Raw genomic sequence first — 20,637 nt, 5'->3', positions numbered from 1 at the left:
TGGAACCACAGTATATTTGTCTCATGTACCTTTCAGGCAAGCACTCTTGCCACTAGGCCATATCCCCAGCCCCCTGTCTCATGTACCTTTGAAACTTTGCTTTATTGGTTAAAGTATTTTAGACTTATTTTCACTGTTATGGAACTTTTTTTAAATGGAAAAGTTTTACTTTTTTTTTTTTAACATATCAGTTAATAAACTTTCTTTTTTGTGTGCCTGTACTGGGGATTGAAAGCCTTGTGCTCTCCTCGCTCAAGAGACTCCTCCACTTCTCTCCAGGCTGAGTTACAAACCTCAATACTCAGATCTGAGCAGCTCCTGAGCAGCTAGGATTACAGGCATGAGAAACCAGTGTCTGGCTGTTAATGTACTTAATTTTAGGTGCCTCATACTACGGGTGTGTGTGTGTGTGTGTGTGTGTGTGTGTGCGTGTGTGCGTGTGCGCGCGCTCACGCACGCATGCATGACAGTTTTAGAGCTTGCACTCAGGATCTGGGAACTGTCCCTGAGCTTTTGTGCTCAACACTAGTTCTCTGCCATTTTGAGCTACAGCTTCACTTCTGCTTTTTGGTAGTTAATTGGAAATAAGTATCACAGATTTTCCCTGTCAGAGCTGGCTTTGAACCACTGTCTGCAGATCTTAGCTTCTTGAGTAGCTAGGATTACAGGTTTGAGCCACTTGCACCCAGCTTTTGATTATTTTTATGGGGTTGTTTTTACTGATGTAATATCTTTATTTGTGTATATTCCTGAAACTTAGAAGCTAATAAATTTCAAAATATAACAGAATTAATTGTTAGATAATGCTTTGGCAAATCCACATTTACTTTTTTATAGTTTGTAATCTAGTGCTTTTGCTGGACTCAAACATGTTTCTTTATGAGATACCAGTAAGTATTGCTAAGTAAGTAAATTGTTTTAGTTTTAAAAAGCACTAAATTTTTAGTGAAGCAGACTGTTTTAGTTATAAATTTAGCCACACATGCTATTATTAAAATCTTTAAATATCAATTATAATACAGTAAGTAACTGCTACACATGAACTGTGTGTGTGTGCATGCATGTGCACACATATGCTAGTCTTAGAGATTGAACTCAGAACCTTGGGGCTATCCTAAGTTTTTTTGTTCCAGACCAGTGCTCTACCACTTGAGCTACAGCTCCACGTAGCTTTTTAGTGGTTAATTGGAGATAAGAGTCTCAAGAACTTTTCTGCCTAGACTGGCTTTGAACAGTGATCCTGAAATTCTAGCTTCCACTAGCACCCAGCTGAATTTTTTTTTAAAGAGAATACTTTCAAGGTAGATTTTTCAGCCGTGCTCATTGGAGCACATCAACTATTCCACTGTAATCCCAGCATTTGAGGGGCAAAGCAGGAGAATTGTGAGTTTTAAGAACCTGTCTCAAAAAGGAAAAAAAAAAGGAAATTAAGTGAGGTTTTCAAATGATCTCAGTGTTTTGGAATATTTGCCATTTAGATGAAGGATAATTGTGGTAAATAATATTTAGTATCCTGGCAACTCAGAAAAGATTGTTTTTCTATTTTTTTACAAGATTGTTTTTAAGATGACTTTCTTGGAATCAAATTGTTGTCACACATCAGTTAGGCTAGAGTTATTACAGACAGGATAATCTTGATTGGGATATGTCAAAGTTAAGCCAGTAGGATGTGGTGGCTCATACCTATAATCCTAGCAATTCAGAAGGTAGAGATCCAGGAGGGTCAGATTTGTCTAAACAAGCAGCATGGACATGATGATTTGTTCATGAAATCCTGCTTGTATGGAAGGTATAGATAGAAGAATCATTGTTCTAGGCCAACCTGCTCAAAAAGCCCTATCACAAAAATAACTAAAGCAAAAGGGCTTAGGAGATTGGTTCAAGTGCAAAGCTCTGAATTTAAACCCCTATATTCTACTTTTCCCTAAAAAAAAAAAAAAGACCTGTAGAAAAACCCTCATAGTTTTGGGTTTGGGGTTTTATTTGTTGTTGTTGTTTTGTTTTTGCAATTTTTGATCCTCCTGCCTCAGCCTCCAGAGTAGTTGCAATTCCATGCCCACCATTCATTCCATTCAGTTAGTGGAATTTTTTTCATCAGCATGTTTACTAAAAATATATGTCTCAATTTTTTTATTTTATCTCTTGAGGTTTACCATTTAAGTAAGTTAAAAGTCTTATTCTATGGTGCAAAAAAAATTATGTTGGTGCTTTTTGAATATGTTCATGAAACTGGTCTTTTTACCTTAGAGTTCCAGTCACAAACAACAGCTCATGCCTGAGAATTAATATATTACAGTTAACTTTATAGTTAAACCTTTAGGTAACCCTGTGTGGTAGATTAGATATGGCCCTTACTATGCTAATTGTCCACTTTGTATTTCAGTACTGAAGGCATGTAAAAACCTCAAATTAAGCTTAAAACTTGAAACTTTTCATTTTCTTATGTCCCATTATTTACCGTAATTTCTTCTTAACCAATTTTTACAATAAATTAGTACCAGTAGGACTTTGAATTAGTACTTGCCATTTGGTGGTAAGGATTCTTGAGTGGGTTTGTTAGCAGTACATTTCACTGCATATAGAAGTTGGTAGATTTTCCTATTTGGGGCTCTGACTAAAAGTAAGCTGCCTTTTAAGAAAGTATTAAGTAATTTAACCCTTTCTAAATTTTCCCTTCACCCTCCCTCCATCTCTCCTCACTTCTTCTTCTTCTCCCTCCCCTACTCCTCCCTTTTCTACGGTTTAAACTCAAGGTCTTATATTTGCTAGGCAAGTGCACTATCACTTGAGCCACACTCCTTTTTAATTTCCTTTTATCATAACCTTTTTATGGTAATTTTCCTATACAAAGTATTATGATGCAATCTTTGGAAGTTTCTTTAGTCATAATTTTTGGAGAGTTTATTTTTAATTAGGTAATATGTTGTAAAAGGAATAAATACAGATAATGCAAAATAGGCAAATGAAGAAAAAAGTACAAATAATACAAAAATAATTATCAGCTTGCTATATATTCTTACAGGAATTTCCTATAAAATATAAAGTCATCAAATACAGAGATGAGACATGAAGATTACAAATATTCTATTATGGTATCCTAGTAAATAAAACTCCTTTTTCAAAGAAAAGTTCTGTTAGGCTCCCCCTCACTACATTTTCTCTTACTCCCTCTCATGGTGCTGGGATTTAGGTTCTTGTGCATACAGGCAAGTGTTCTAGCACTGAGCTACATCCCCAGCCTTTGATTTTTTGAGACAGGGTCTCCTTATATAGCTTAGGCTAGCCTTGAGTTAACTGTCTCCTTGCCTCAGACTATTAGTGCTGAGATTACCGGCATGCACCACCAAACCAGGCTATATGCATATAGTTACTTTCTTTCTTGTGCTGCTATGGGACTTGCAAGCTCAGAGTATCTTCTTAGCTAACATGCTTTATTGAGCTTCTAAGTTCATATATGGTCTAGGGAAGGGCAAAGGTTGAATCCAAGGTACCATCTTTGCCAGATTTTCAAAGGCAAATGTATAGATGTAGGTAGTCAAAGGTTGGTCTTTGTAATTTCTTCAAAATCTCTGCCACAAACTTTCTCATTTATTTTCAGTACAGTAAGCCCACTTTATTTGCAAATTTATTAATGTGATTTTGACCGTGCTCAGTGAAAATAAGTTAAAAATTTTTTCAAAAACAGAACACCTTGAATTCAGTGTGTGTGTGTTTCACACATCTTAGTCATCCTTGTATCACTTGTATTTAAATTGTCATGACATCTGCTGAATGTTTCTCTGCCCTTGATTTTGTGAAAAATCAGATTCCCTAAAAACAAAGAATGTCCAAAAGGCAAGATAAAAGTAAATGCAGTTGAAATGGCAAAGTGAAAATTTTAGATTTGTTGAAAGGCTGCGTATCTTTTTGGGTGAAAGTTGGTAAGCTTTACAGGAAAAATGAATCAAGTGTTTGCTTTATAGTACTGAACTCTGAGCATGCATAGCTTTTCCTTCATGGTGATCTTGTAACTGTATCAAGGGTTTACTCTATTGGCTCAGCAATAGTTTGTAACAATAGTTTGTATCGTATGCACTGTATAATGATGTTTTTGTTCAGTGATGGTTCACATATTCAACATTGGTCTCATTAGAATACAATAGAGATGAAAAATTCCTATCTTCAAGTGATGATCTTGCCTCATAATATTGTAGCTCAACTCCTAATTCATTTTTGTAGTGATGCTGTTTTAAACAAACTTTAATCTACATTGCAGTCTTATAAAAGTATAGGGCTGGGAATATGGCCTTAGTGGCAAGAGTGCTTGACATGAAGCCCTGGGTTTGATTCCCCAGCACCACATATATAGAAAATGGCCAGAAGTGGTGCTGTGGCTCAAATGGCAGAGTGCTAGCCTTGAGCAAAAAGCAGCCAGGGACAGTGCTCAGGCCCTGAGTCCAAGGCCTAGGACTGGCAAAAAAAAAAAAGTGTAATAATATGAAAATGTTAACTGATAATAAATGATTATTTCTGTTTTATGTATCTGTTTCACTGTGATCTTAAAGGTAAGATGTGAAGAAATGTTCTATAGAAATATTCTATACTGACATACTAGTAAATAAAATTGCATCTTCAAAGACATTTTGTTGAGTTTCCCCTGTATTTGCCCTTGCCTTTTTCTACCTTAAAAACTATGTTTATTTTAAAATAATTTGCTATTTTATATGGCAGCAGCCTCATATATCTCATGTTAACCGCAGCTTTTCATTGAGTCATTATGTACCTGGTTTAATCTTGTGTTATATTGTTCATTATAGCCTCAGGAGCAATACATTTTACTATAAAACATATATATATATACATGCATATACATGTATATGTGAATATATGTGTATATACATTAATGTATAAATTTATATACACATATATGCCATATAGCCAGTGTACAGAGTAGGCTTTCAGTGTACTGTATGATGCTTGCATGACAATGAAAGCCCAGTGACTAATTTCTCAGAAGATAAAGTGATCATGACTATATGTTAAGGAAAAACTGCATCATTTGGGCACTGCAGCTTAAGCAGACAAGAAGATAACTGATAAAACAGTATTGTAGTGTGGTTAGTTGCACAGATAGGAGAGCCCTGGATTGTAATCCTGGCTCTGTTATTTACTTCTACTGAATTTAGACAAACAGTGGTTTCAACTCATAGAAACATTTTGAGAACTGGAAATATCACGTCTGTAAAGTATTTGAACAATATTTCATACAGGGTAAGTAAGAAAAATAATAGCTACAAAAATGCTTTTGGAGTTGGTGTATGTCGTGTCTAGCCTTGAATTTATGATCTTCCTGTCTTGGCCTACCATATGCTGGATTAGAGACTTATGCCACCACTCCTGACTTTATTCCTTTTGTTTTTTTTAAGCCTCTTTCTAAACATTTCGAGTGTTTAGGACCATATGGTTGCTATTGCAAATACATTGGCTCACCATGATCTTCATGTTGTATCTGTGGATTCTACAGATTCTGCAGATTAAAAAAAAATAGGAAAAAAATTATATTTTTTGAACATGTACAGACATTTTTCTTGTTATTTTCTAAGCAAGAAAGTATAACAGTCATTTTCAAAGCTTTTTCAGTATTTTGAATAATACAAGTAATATAGGGATTACTTAAAATATAATATATAGATTTTATGTGGCTACTGTGCCATTTTATGTAAGGGACTTGAGTTGGGCACAGTTGCTCCTTGTAGCCAGTCACTGGGAACAACCAAGGAACAGTTGTGCCCAGCTCTGCTGTTAGAGAGTGAAAGAGTACCCATAGACCAAATGAGTTTCACTGCTTTTACTACTTATGAACACAGAAATAAGAACTTGTGTATTTTTTTACATGTCATTGTAATTTTAAACTTTTTTTTTCCAGTCTTGGGGCTTGAACTCAAGGCCTGAGCACTGTCCCTGGATTCTTTTTCCTCAAGGCTAGCACTCCCACTTGAGCCACAGCGCTACTTCCAGCTTTTTTCTGTATATGTGGTGCTGAGGACTCAAGCCCAGGGCTTCATGTATACGAGGCGAGCACTTTACCACTAGGCCATATTCCCAGCCGCAATTCTAAACTTAAGGAAAAAATGTAAGAATATAAAACCATTCTTAGTTCATATGCACCACAAAAATAAGTGAAACTGGACTTGGTCTATGAGTAAAGTTTGCTGATATTTGAATTAAAAAACCTTCACATTGGGCTGGAAATATGGCCTAGTGGCAAGAGTGCTTGCCTCATATACATGAAGCCCTGGGTTTGATTTTCCCAGCACCACATATATAGAAAACGGCCAGAGTGGCACTGTGGCTCAAGTGGCAGAGTGTTAGCCTTGAGCAAAAGGAAGCCAGGGACAGTGCTCAGGCCCTGAGTTCAAGGCCCAGGACTAGTGCAAAAAAAAAAAAAAAGCCTTCACATTCTGACAATTGTTTTAGACACTTTATCTTTTAAAAATATTTTTTTCTTGGTATTTGTACTTGGTACAGTAGGAAAATATACTTTTTACATGAGATTTAGAATTTTAAAATTCCTTTTTAAATTTAGGTGATTTGAACTCAGGGCCTCATGGAAGCAAGCACACTTACCACTTGAGCCATACCTTTGTCTTTTTTCACTTTATTATTATTTTTTATAGGACTTGTGCTTTATGCCTGGAGTTAGTTTTGGCCTATGTTCTTCCTACCTGTGCCCTATATAACTGAGATTATAGGGTACACCATCATAGCTGGCTTGTTTTGTTAATGTGGAGTCTTGCTAAATATTTGATGAGCATTTAACTGTGTCTTCCTGCTTTCTGAGTAGCTAGAATTATAGGCATATGCCACCTTCACTTGGGCCCTAAAAGTTAAAACATATAATCACAGCTTTATATTTAAACTGCTTATTAGCATAGCAAAAGTGAAACAGCAAAAGTTTGTACTTTGTCCTCCTCAAACAGTGGCATATATAATTATATTAGGGTTATTTGGAAGCAGTCAACAGAAACACTCAGTACCACTAAGTTTTCTTGTTCACTGTTGCTGGTCCTCAGCAACTGTGTAGATAGTAATGCTTACATTAGTCATGGAGTCAGGTATCTACAGAATCAATATTAAAAAACAAGAAGCTAGATCTCAGGAAACCCTGAGAAGAACTGGAACAGTTTGCAGAGATGGTGCCTTCGTAGCAATATGGAACAAAGTGTCATTAGTGTGTCAAAGTCCTCTTTGCTTAAGATTCACCTTCCTCAGAATCAGCTTGATTGGCCGAACTTGAGTCTCGTTGACTCACTTTGTGTGAGAATGGAACATGTTGATTAACCTTTCCACCAAAACTGCATACAAGGATTGTTGCCTAACAGAGTGAAGATTACCTCAGTTATCAAAAGAGAATGACATGCAAAAATAGCAAATACCCAGTCATAGATGCCCACATTGAGAGACAGCTGATAAAGACATAGGTCAGGGCCAGACCCATGTGAAATTGGAATTGAACCTTTGTAGACAGCTTTGAAAATTTTAATTTTTTGGATCAAAAAACTAAGATAGGGAAAGGGCAATGAATTACTATTAAGGAATTTAGGCAGCAGCAATGTAATAGTCAAAAGTTGAAATACTCAACATCCCTGGCCATAAAGGAAATGAAAATCAAAACAACGTTGAGATGCCATCTCACCCCCAGATAAATTGGCCAACATCTAGAATGTGTTGTTGTTACAACAAATGCTGGCAGGAATGGGGGGTAGGGGAAAAATCCTGTTGCACTGTTGGTGGGAATGTAAACTAGTGCAACCACTCTGGTGGTTTGAGTTCTAAACATAGAACTTCCTTATGACCCAGCCCTACCATTCTTGTGCATTTACCCAGAACATCACAAGCCAGGATACTGTAAAGACACTTATACATCCATGTTCAGTTCTACACTATTCACAATAACCAAGTTATGCGAACAGCCCAAATGCCCTACAGCAGATGAGTGTATATATAAAAAAAGTAGTACTTTACAATAGAATTTAACTCACCTATTAGAATGTCATTTGCAGGGAAGTGTCTGGACCTAGAACAAATCATGTTAAATGAGGTAAGCCAAGCTTAGAGAGACAAATGGCTTGGGTTTTTTTTTTTTTCTTGTATGTGGAAACTAGATCTAAAATACAACTGGACATGATAACTTTTACAGGACTCTAGAAATTCATATACAGTCAGTCTAAAGGAAGATACTCTTAGGGGAGGAACCCAAAGGGAGAACTCATCTGACCACGTAAAATACTGTTTATCAAAACAAATTCCAGGAAATAGAAATGTGGGTTTTTGGTAGTGGTAGTGTTTACACTTTTCTTTTTTTAAAATTTTTGTCTTTTTAGGGAGCCAAAGGGAACAGAAGGGAAGGAAGGGAAGTTTTGCAATTATGGTATTCAGTATACAGTGTCTGGAAATGAACTATGTGGGGCCAGGCACCCCACAAACTATGCAGCTTGTGGGTAGGGACAGGAGAAACTGGGGCAAAGAGAAGAAAGAGGTGACATTGTTCAAAAAGAATTGTACTTATTACCTGATGTATGAAATGGTAACCCATCTGTATAACACCTTCATAGTAACAATAAAATTATAGTAAAAATAACAAGAAGATTGTATTGACTAATTTTTGAGTTATCTTAGGAATTATGTTAGTCTAAAGGCATTAAGATTCAAGCACAGCATTAAGTGCTAGTCATTTCACCATTTATTTGTATGTAGTATCTTTCAAACCGCATATTTTCATTGTGCTTTTGTTCTGATACTTGTGTATATGCCCAAGGGTGATGATAAGTGTAGATGCTGAGAAGTTTTTCCTTATCAATGTGAATGTACTTAGCTGTTGTAGATAATAGTGGTCTTTCTAATAGGTGTTGTGCTAGGAATCCTGCTCTTTAGTGAGAATAACATATATTTCAGAATTAATTATCTGTATTAATTCTTCTATAATTATATTTTCAGGCATGCATTGCAAAATCGTCACTTAACTGATATGGTTTATATTTGTAGGGATTGTGTTTGCTTAAAATTTTTATCACTTATTGTGGAAGTATTTATTTTTGACAATTTAAGAGTTTTAATTTTCAACCACAGTGATTGCAGACTTAGAATGGTTGGGCTTTATTAAATGAGTTCAATCATTGAAAGGAAAGAAACCTCCTAAAACAGTTTAATTTTAAACTATAAAATATTAGAAGTGGTTATTAAAGTATGTATATGTAGAATGAGGTAACCCTTTCCATACAAGTTGGATATGAAAAGATAGAAACAGACATCTGACTTTTCCCCCCTTGGTTCTTGTTCTTGCTCTTACTGAAGAAAGCAAGATCCAATAAATACACAATTTAGTCATTATATAGGAAAGATAGCATAGAGTTTAAGAGTACAAGCACCAGAGTCTTGTTACTGGGTTCTGATCTTTAGCTCCACAAATTACCATTTCTTTGGTAAGATCCTTTTTCTTGGCTTTACCTTCTTTAGCTATAAAGCATAATAGAAGCCATAAAAACGAATATATCCTATAATTTCCAACTGATAGAACTGGAGATGATTATATTAAATGAAATAAACTAGTCACATTTATACATGGAATATAACCAAGTTGATCTTACAAAAGTTGAGAGTAGAAAGTGATGGTTACTGTGGAAAGTAAGAGAAAGATAGGGTAAGGTTGATCAGTGGGTATAAAGTTATAGTTAGAAATAAGAAGTTCTGGTGTTCTATTGCACAGTAAGGTAACTATCAGTAATATACTATGTATATATGTTTTATGTATTATTAAAGCTAGAAGAAAGGACGTTCTCACGATAAAGAGATAAGTGTTTTGAGAAGTATGTTTACCCTGATTTGAATACTACATAGAGAATATATCATGTGGTACCCCAGTTTAATGTATCATTTTTTAAGGCAATGATATGAATGATAAATTACTCCCTACATTTTGATAGTCTATACAAATACTGTAGTCAAGTACTTATTATTCAATATTATATATCCCTCTCTCCTGCTATTGATGATTATAAGTATCACTGATTCTGATTTCATTTTCAAAGTTATTGACTGGTTCCCATAAAAAATTCAGTTGATAGCTTAATGTTTACAAAGAGTCTTTAATGCATTATTTCTTACACAGAGAATAAGCTAAAAGTGAAAAAAATGAATAGTGCTTTAGATTCCTAAAAAATTGGAGAAGGATTGAGTGCTTTTATGCACTTTGTTAACCTTTATGACACTCAGAACAAGACATCACTTTTGCTGATTTTCATTTCTTTATTAGAAAGACTTTAAAAGAACCACTAAACTTTCATTGAGGCTATTAGGACTATTATGAAAAACACTTATTTTAACTTTGAAGACTCAGAGTAGTACTCTTTTGTTTATACTTATTTTAATTGAAAAAACTTGGTTTGGGTTTAGAATTTTAACAGTATATATGAGTAACAACAGTATTTGTAGAGTGCTTTTTACAAGCTTTGTCTCACTTGATCTTCATAGTTCTGTAAAAATGGTAAGACAAATGTCATCACTCCTACTCTTAAAGTTGAGAATACTTTGAAGAAGTTCAGTAATTTCCTTAGAGATAAATAGCTAGTTAAGGTCTATGGTCTCTTACATGAGTTTTCATTTTGCTATGTCAGAGAGCTGAGTAGAATTAATTTCTGCTTTATACTTGACTTGTATTTTCCAGAAGGTAAAAGTCAAACTGCTAAATTTTTGGCTCTTTCAGATTTTCTAGAAATGTGTGTGAGTCTGTGTGTGTGTGTGTGTGTGTGTTGTTAACTAGTTTAATTTTCTTAGAGCAGATTTATGTTTGTAGCAAAATGTGTAGAAGATAGAGATGACCTATATACTAACTAGCACTTTCCCATGAAAGTGGTCCATTTGTTACAGTGGTATACCATCACTGAGTTACGGTCTACATTAAGATTTGTTCTTGGTACCATTTATGGGTTTGAATAAATATGTAACTTGCACATAATCATATCATAGAGTAGTTGTTTTTTTTGCTGTAAGGCTGATGAACAGAGAGGTTATATTGCATAAGTAAGGTAATGAGTACATTTCTTTTTAAGCACTGTTTACCCTCACCCTCATTTTCTTTCACTTATTCCTACTCCCCACTTCCCCAAGTGGTATAGTTCATTTCTAACATAGTGTCAAGTGGGTATCATTGTTATGTTAGTTCATCCTTTGTCTTGCTGTTTCTCTGATTCCCTTTCCCTTCCATAGTTTGGATAAATGTACAAGACAAAGGGTACAGAAAACTAAAACAGAAGAGAGAGAGAGAGAGAGAGAGAGAGAGAGAGAGAGAATGTACACAGGACATAATAAGAACCTCTTGTTTCCAATTCTTGGAATTCATGTTGATATGCTTCATTATATATGGCCCTATGCACTCAGCAATTGGCTGTTGAGATCCCCTGTTAGAATATCATAGACATATCCTAGTTATTATAAATGAGGGAAACCATGCAACCTACTTTTCTTTGGGCTTGGCTTATTTTGCTTAATACAGTTTGTTTTTTCCCCAGTCTTTTCCATTTCCCCATTTACGGGGAAATACCATTTTTTTCTAATGGAAACATAGAACTCCATTGTGCGTGTAAACTTCATCTTATTGATCCATTCATCTACTGAGGGGCATCTGGGTTGGTTCCATATCTTAGCTGTGAATAATGCTGCAGTGAAAATGGTTGTGCTGGTAGCTTTAGTATGGCCTTGTTTGTGGTCATTTGGGTAAGTGCCCAGGAATGGGATTGCTGGGACATAGAGGGGCTTCATAGAGTAGTTTTACTCTAAAACCCTTTTGTGTTCCCACCTTTCTGTTTATTTACCAAGTAAGAGGAACATATGACAAATTCTGTTGCAGTGCCTTGCTATAATTTTCATCTTATTTATTGCAGCGTTGGGCTTTAGAAATACTTGATTTGGAAAAAGGTTCTTAAATTACATCTGATGCTAGAAAGTTAAGTGATTCTAAATATAATTTTGATTTAGTGAAATATGATTCTCTGGTTCTTACATTATTCTTAGACAAGCTACAAGCCATCTTTCCTCCCCTAGGGGATTTTTTTTTTTTGAGATACAGTATCACTGTGTAACCCCAACTGACTTCTAATTTAATTTTCCTTCTTCACCCTCCCAAGGGTTGAAATTACAGGTGTGCACTACCACACCCAGCTAAGCTGCCCAATTCCAAAAACAAAAGTGATTTTATACTTTTAGAAATCCTTTAAAAGAGTTCTAGCCTAGTAAGTAAGATCAATCCTCTGAGTTTAAACCTTAGTGCGAGAGAAAAGAGGGGTGGGGAGGGTGGAAAGGAAATCATTTAAGAAACAGTATTCATTACATTATACAGTGCTGGCAGGGACATACACATATTTTAAGAGCATTCTTTGTAAGAAATTCAGTTCAGGTAAGTTTAGAACCTGGGCTTACATTTATCAGCCCTATGTAAAAAGGAATACAAGGAAGTCTTTTCCTTATTTCCAACAAAGTTTGATACTGATAGAAAAGGCAAGGCTAATTATGAAACAGTAGAGAGCAGGTCACCAAATAGCCCTAAGACTTGTTTTGGATGGCCCCAAAGGTGACAGTACCATATAGTTCTTGTAGGGTTAAAGAGCAATGAATAATATGTTGCTTAGATTTTTATGTAGTTTACAAAGCATAAAATCTTTGCCACCTGTCTTGGACAGAAGGTTGTTATAAGAAATATATGTCACATAAAATAAGAAGTTAGATAACTGCAAATCACAACCACAGTGACATACAACTTTACACACACACTAGAATGACTCTGGGGGGGGGGGTTGATAGTAAAAAGCAACAAATGTTGGCAGTGAAAAGATATAACATGTATGCATTCATTGCTAGTGAGAATGTTAAGTGGTACAGCTGTCTTTGGAAAACAGTGTGGCGGTTTCTTAGAAAGTTAGGTAAAGTTGCCATATAACCCAACACTTTCTTCCTTATGTGAACTACCAAGAGAATTGGAAACATGTTCACACAAAAAAACTTGTGTTGAAATGTTTATAACAATAAAGAGATGGAGATGTGGCCCATTGGTAAAAGCAAAAGTCTAGAAAGTATGAGTCCCTGAGTTCAAACTTAACTACTGCCGAAAAAGAAAAAAAGAGAAACAACCCATCAGTAGCTGATGAAACGGTGAGCAAAATGTGGTGTTATTATCTGGCCATAGGTAGGAATGACGTATTAACATAAAATTACAGTGTGGATAAACCTTGAAAACATTATACTAAATAAGAGAAGCCAGACACATGAAAGGCCATATAAACTGTATGTTTCCCTGATATGTCCATGTTAATCTAGAGATAGATTTATAGCCAAATCTATAAAAACACAAAGCAGTTTAGTTTGCCAGGGACAACTGGGAGAGGAAATGTGGAGTATCTGCTAGAATAAAGACATTTCTTTTTAGGATTATTATTATTATTTTTTTTTTTTTGGCCAGTCCTGGGCCTCGGACTCAGGGCCTGAGCACTGTCCCTGGCTTCTTCTTGCTCAAGGCTAGCACTCTGCCACTTGAGCCACAGCGCCACTTCTGGCCGTTTTCTGTATATGTGGTGCTGGGGAATTGAACCCAGGGCCTCATGTATACAAGGCAAGCACTCTTGCCACTAGGCCATATCCCCAGCCCTTTTTAGGATTATTTTAAAAATAGCATTGCAATTATGAAGTAGCGATAGTTGTAAATATAATTTGGTTTTTAAAATTTATTTATTTATTTGCTGGTTCTGGGGCTGGAACTCGGGGCCTGAGCATTGTCCCTGGTTTCTTTTTGCTCAAAGCTAGCACTCTACCACTTGAGCCACAGCACCACTTCTGGCTTTTTTTTTTTATGTATGTGATCTTGAAGAATTGAACCCAAGACTTCTTGTATGAGAAGCAAGCAGTTTACCACTAGGCCATATTCCCAGCTCCTATTTTTATATTTTTGGCAGTATTGGGGTTTGAATTCAGCATTTTGCTCTTGTTAGTCAAGTACTAGATTACTTGAGCCATGGTCCAAGACCTTTTTGCTTTTGTTTATGTATTTACTTTTTTTTTTTAATGGTACTGGGGCTTGAACTCGACTTCATGCTTATTAGGCAGGTCCTCCACTTGAGCCATGCCTCTGGACCATTTTGCTCTTGTTATTTTTGAGATAAGGTCTCACTTTTTGTCTGGGCTTTCCTGGACCATAATCCTCACATATATGCTTCTACTGTAGGTGTGATGACAGGTGTGTATCACTACAAACTTTCTGTCCCAGCTGTCTTTAAATCTAGGTCCTCCCAAATTTCTACCTCCCATGTAGCTAGGATTATAGGTGTGAACCCTTGCTCTCAGCTTATTTCTCAGTCCTGGTTGGCCTAGGGCTATAATCACTCTTCCACTTCTAAGTAGTCAGAATAATACTGTGTTATACCCAGCCCTGTTAATAAAATTTTAAACATCACTGACTAGTATACTTTATTTTTAAATTTTTTTGTTATTATAAAGGTGATGTCAGGTAAAGTGTACATTTCTTTTTGGACAGTGTCACCCTTTTCCTTGCTCTTTCCTAATTTTTCCCTCCCACTTCCCACCCACTCCCCATCTACTCCCCATCCACTCCCCACCCACAAGTTGTATAGTTCATTTTCAACATAATGTCCAGTGAGTACCATTGCTGCATTTGTGAATAGTATACTTTAAAATGGTAAATTTTATGGTATGTGAATTCATTCTTCAAAAAGAAAATGTAACCAGAGATTCAATAGTAAAAAGGAAGTAATAAGAGCTTAGATAAAGAAGACTATATTTCAGCATGAGTTGATAGATTCTACTTTGAAATTAGAGCTTGGAAAGGGTATGAAAGATTTGTATAGATAAATGATGTGGCTACAACATTTCAGGTCCTGTAAGCCAAAAAGAGATGTGGCAAGATGCAAGAGGGAGAAAACAGAACTAAACTGGCATATTAACTGACTTGACTACTTTAGTATTACTGCTTTCATGGAATAAATGATACATCATTTTATCCTGAGGCAAGAATTGTTTTTCTTTCTAATTTTTTTTTATTATGAGCTATTAGTATGGCTGTCTATTGTGGTACTTTTAACAGGTTGACTACAGGGTGAACATTTCTAATCTTAAAAGTTCAAGTGTTTCAAAGTTTGGAAACATTGAATACTGAGTGACACCACACATGGAATCACTTGGCCTTATGTAACAAGTCACAGCCAAAATACAGGAGCACTAAGAATATTGTGTAAAAATATCTTTATTCTGTTTATAAATTTTGTACATAAGTGAGTTTTATTTAGACTAGAGTCACCCCTAAGATAACTCATTGCACCTAATATTTCAGGATTGGAAAAAAAAAAAAGAACAACTTGAAATCTAACACATTTTGATTTCAAGTATTTTGGATAAAAGGTACTCAGCCTGTATAAAAGATCTTAGTAGCATATGTTTTGAGGAATTTTAATGCATGTCATTTCAATGCATTTAAATCCTACAATCTGTTTATTGTTATTGAAAATAAAATCCCTTAAATTGTTTTTTAAACTTCACTCTTTATAAAGTTCCTTCATGAGTATTATCTTATTTGATCATTTATGTCTTATTTTAAAGATGAAAAAAGAGCACATTAGAGTGATTAGGAGCCAGAATAGACTATAGTTCATAGGAAAACCATTTTTTCCAAAGATAAATGAGGAAATAACGCATAAAAACAATACTTGAAATGGATAGATATTTTATAATTGCTTTAATCTTGTTAATTAGAGAAAATTAAGTTGGATAGCACTCCTTTCTCCCCCCTAGTACTGAGACTTGAATTCAGGGCTTCATGGTTTTGCTTTAGCTTTTTCACTCAAGACCAGAGCTACCTGTCCACTTTGGCTCTTTGGTGGTTAATTGGAGATACTAGTCTATAGATGGTGAAGTTCTGTGCTATTAGGGAGATGGTAAAATGGGGCTCATATATTCCTGATGGGACAGTGAATTGGTAAAAGCTATTACTCTGCATGAAGAGTATGTTCCATCTGAGAATGTAACCTAAAGGAATAAAACTGTGTGTGTGGGGGGGGGGGGGTGGAAACTGAACACATCACTCTGGAGGCTGAGGCAGGAGGACCAGAGTTCCAGACTGTGCTGGGCTGCCTGGCTCAAGAAAACATTTAAATATATATGAATGGGGATTTATTGCAGCATTAATAATAAAATTATGTCTAACCTGATTTCATGTTATAGGTTATCAGGCATATTGTATGGTCCACATTTGAATACTGTAGCAAAGATATTGCGTTCCGTTTGTTTACTTGTCCTGCCCTTGAATCTTTCATTAAATGCCTCAGTTCATTCAAGAATCATAGAAGGCTTTTATTTTTCCAGAATAGGGAAATATCCCATGCTATTCTTTTCCAGTTGTATCTTCCACAGCCTTAATTTAGCTTCAGAGCTTTCACCTTTGAAAGCAGGGAGCTGAGAAGCCAATTGGGGTCTTGCTTGAAGTTCAGTTCTCAGAGGAACTTGATAACATCTGCATAAATCATACAGCCACAGTGAGGTGTTTTTTTTTTTTTTAATATGCTTTTTTCCCTTCATCCCCATGAACTAACTGCTTGGCTTTATCTCACAGTTCATAAAATCTCATGAACATATTACCAAGTCTTAGCCACCACTCGTCACAGTAATAAGATTACCATATGGAATCAAAATCATTTACTAATACCCTAAACTAACAGTTGTTAACAAAATTGATGCTACTATTGATTCCACATTTTTGATCCACAAGGACTATGCAGAGACTTTCTTGGTGTGCCATTCAGGGACATATAATTAAATCACTTGGATCAAGACAAATGATACAGGACTTTTTATTTCTGTTACTAGGTTTTGACCTGAACTCAGTGCCTTGCACTCTTGGTCCACTTTCTCATAGCTGCCATTCTATCACTCAAGCCTTTTTCTAAGCCGTGCTTCCAGCATACCGTTTTGCTGGTTAGAGATGGAGCCGTGCAGTACTTTTCTGTCCTGGCTGGCTTCCGACCTCAGTCCTCCCTGTCTTATCTACTTCCAGGTCTCATCACACCATCACAGGTGTGAACATCAGTCCCCAGCAATTCAATTCTTTGTTGATAAATGCATTTAACCCTTACTTCAAGTCAACCTGGCTGGAGCTCCATCTCTAGTAAGGCTACTTTTCATATGGTAATGCAAGTCTTTTCATTCTTAAAACAAATTCTCTCAAGCCTTCACCTTTTGTCCATTTCTCTTAGATCAACACTGCATCAACTTCTTTTCTTTGTAGTCGCCATTTGTAAGATGTTACACCATATAAAGGCTTTTGTTTTTTCTTGTCTTTTTGGTACTGGGGATCCAACCCAGGACGTTGCACTTTCTAGGTAAGCATTTTGCATCTGAGCTACATACCAGCGTACCATGTAAGTTTTAATAACTGTCTGTGTTGCCAGCAACTCAATTATTTTGCTTTGATTGAAGTTTGATAATTCATCTTGAATTTTACAGATGTCCAACATTTATATAATCAATTTTTGAGGTCTTTTCTGTGTACTGTACCTTCATTAACCTTCTTATGTGAAGATTATCTCATTACATCTCATTATCACCACATCCCTGTAGTTTAGCCATAGTATGTTCACACTTCTTTGGTGTGCACACTCACAGCCTGCATGGTACTGACCGTCCTCTGAGTCACCACAATACAGACAGACGGACTGCAGACTGCTGGCAAGAAATGTACGACTGTCCTGTTCTGTAGTCGTGTCTCCTGTCTATCTTGTAATGAGCATCCCTGCTTGTCCCTCAAAAGTTACATCATCATCATTATTATTATTATTATCTTAAGAGAAAGGTTAGTATGAAAAAAGCTAGTTTTACTGAATTTTGAGTCTCAGCCATAGTTGCTTTGGCAGGGCCAGACCAAATGATTGCCCCATGGGCCAGTATATCCCCTCCCGTACATCTAAGAAGTTCTCTCCCCTTCCCATTTCTTAGCAACCATCATTCTACTTTGTGTTCCTATGAATTTGACTACTCTAGATACCTTAACTAGGTGAAATCATCATATATGTGACCTTTTGTGACTGGCCTGTTTCATTCAGTATGTCTTCAAGATTTGCCCATATTGGAGATACCATATATCACGGTTTCTTTCTTTTTCCTCCCCATTTTTTCTCCTGAAGGCAGAGTCTCACTATGTAGCCAGGGTGGCCTTGAACTGTCTGTGTAGCCCAAGCTGGCCTTCAACTTGAAATCTTCTTGCTTTAGCCTTCTGAGTGCTGGGATTATAGATGTGTGTGACCACGGCCAGATACATTTTTAATTATCCTCTCATTGATGGCTGGACATCTGAGTTGCTCTCACCTTTACCCTGTTGTGAAGGAGGTTGTTAAACATGGGTATACAAATATTGTTGGAATCGCTGCTTTCAGTTCCTTTCCTTTCTGATCTGTAATTTTTTCAGAAATCATTCTGTTTTCCAAAGTAGCTACACTATTTTTATATTCCTACCAACATTGCACCGGACTTCCAGCTTTTTTAGATCTTCATTAATCTTAGTTATTTTCTGTTCATTGTTTTTACAATAGCCACACTGATTGATGTATATGAGGTAGTATCTCATTATTAGAGTTTAAATCCAAACTCTCCTTTCTAGTGATGCCAAACATCTTTTCCTGAACAGCTTATTGGTGGCCACTGTCTCCTCTTCTTTGTCCTCCTCTTCCTCTTTTTTTTCCTTCTTCCTCCTCCTCCTTCCTTCTTCTTTCCCCTCCTCTTTTTTTTTTTGAGAAATGTCATTCATATCCTCTGCCTATGTTTTTTCTTTTTAAAAATATTTTATTATCCTCAAATAGTAATACAAAAGAGTTTCAGTTTAATGTGTCTGTACAATACATCTTGATCAGTGTCATCCTTTCCATCATTATACCCCCATTTATGCCATGCCCACACATGTCTACTCCATTTTCACCTATGTGAAAATGTACTCCATGTACATACATGGAATAGTCTGACTATTTTGTCCCTCTGCCTATTTTTTAATTGGGTTGGTTTTTAGTTTTGAATTGTAGGAGTTTCTATATTCTTGCTACTAATTTTTATCAGATAATTTGCACATACCTCTCATTCCATGAATTTCAATTCCACTGTGCTGATATGTTCTTTGATATATAGAAGTTTTAAAATTGGATGCTATCCAGCTTTTTTCTTACAATTTTAGTATCATACCAAAAGATTTTTGGTAGCTAATGTCATAGAGCATTCCCCCATCCCTTATTTAATATCATTCTATAGTTTTGCTTGTCTTTGATCCATTTTGAGTCAATTTTTATATATGCTATGTGGTGAGGGCCCAACCTCATTCTTTTGCATTTGGATATTTAATTTCCCAGCACCATTTATTTAGAAAGATTCTCCTTTTCAGATTGAGTGGTATTGGTCCTCTTCAAATATTGTTTCAGCATGTTAGAATTTATTTCTATGTTCTCTGTTCTAAAGATCTTGGTATAGTGTGTATTCATTTAGATTTTGTTCCAAAACAAACTTTAAACCATGGATTATTAAAACTTTTATTTTCCAAGTATTCGGAAATTTTTATACCTGTTACTGATTCTAAGTTAAATTCTTAGTCAGAAAACATTTTCAGTGATTTAAATTCTTTTAAATTTATTGAGGCTTATTTTATAATATAGAATATTACCTATGTTGGTAAATGTTCCAAGTGCTTTTTAAAAATTGTTACTATAAAGGTAATGTATAGAGGGGTTACAGTTATATAAGTCAAGTAATGAGTATATTTCAACAATATCACCCCTTCCCTCTTTCTCTCCCAGTTTTTCCCTTCCATCCCCACCCACAAGTTTTATAGTTCATTTTCAACATAGTATCTGATGAGTGAGTACCACTGATGCATTTGTTTACCCTTTCCATGTGCTTTTAAAAATAATGTCTTTCTTTTTTATTGCTGTGTGAAATATTCTGTAAAGGTCAATCAGATCGAATTGATTGGTGATATTTGGTTCAACTATATCCTTATTGATTTTTCTGCATGCTGCATCTGTGATTTATTGACAGAGTGTTGAATCTCCAACTATAAAATAGGCTCATCTATTTTTTCTTGCCTCAGCTGGCTTTGAACCTCAATCCTCAGATCTCCACCTCCCAAGTAGCTAGGATTACAGGCATGAGCCCCTGGCACCCATTTTTCTTTCTGAAGAACTTATCTTCACATATTCTTGCAAGGCAGAAAAATTCCTTCAGTTTTTGTTAAATCAGTATGGGTTTCTCCTTCCATTTGCAGGAAAATTGACCTGGAAAAAGAGTTATAGTTTGGCAGGCGTTTTAACAGTTAAAACATTTCATTTCACATTCTGGCTTACTTGCTTTCATCCTTTTTTTTTTTTTTTTTTTTTGCCAGTCCTGGGGCTTGGACTCAGGGCCTGAGCACTGTCCCTGGCTTCTTTTTGCTCAAGGCTAGCAATCTGCCTCTTGAGCCACAGCGCCACTTCTGGCCATTTTCTGTATATGTGGGGCTGGGGAATTGAACCCAGGGCCTTATGTATACGAGGCAAGCACTCTTGCCACTAGGCCATATCCCCAGCCCTAATT

The 20,637-nt window shown here is 35.9% G+C and overlaps 1 protein-coding gene and 1 long non-coding RNA gene across 2 annotated transcripts in view; one reads left to right on the top strand and one right to left on the bottom strand.

Annotated features, from left to right (window-relative positions):
- Positions 1–20,637, top strand: part of Rap1a (RAP1A, member of RAS oncogene family) — a 72,442-nt gene that overhangs the window by 11,446 nt on the left and 40,359 nt on the right. The window lies entirely within an intron of this gene.
- On the bottom strand, positions 44–19,835 carry LOC125355401. Its single transcript, XR_007211656.1, has 4 exons — positions 19,001–19,835; positions 15,572–15,575; positions 14,611–14,617; positions 44–73 (listed from the first exon to the last, which is right to left on the bottom strand). It is a non-coding gene; the product is annotated as an uncharacterized LOC125355401 (long non-coding RNA).

Source organism: Perognathus longimembris, chromosome 7 (genome assembly GCF_023159225.1).
Source record: "Perognathus longimembris pacificus isolate PPM17 chromosome 7, ASM2315922v1, whole genome shotgun sequence".
NCBI lineage: Eukaryota > Metazoa > Chordata > Mammalia > Rodentia > Heteromyidae > Perognathus > Perognathus longimembris.
This window is presented reverse-complemented; position numbering and strand designations above follow the sequence as displayed.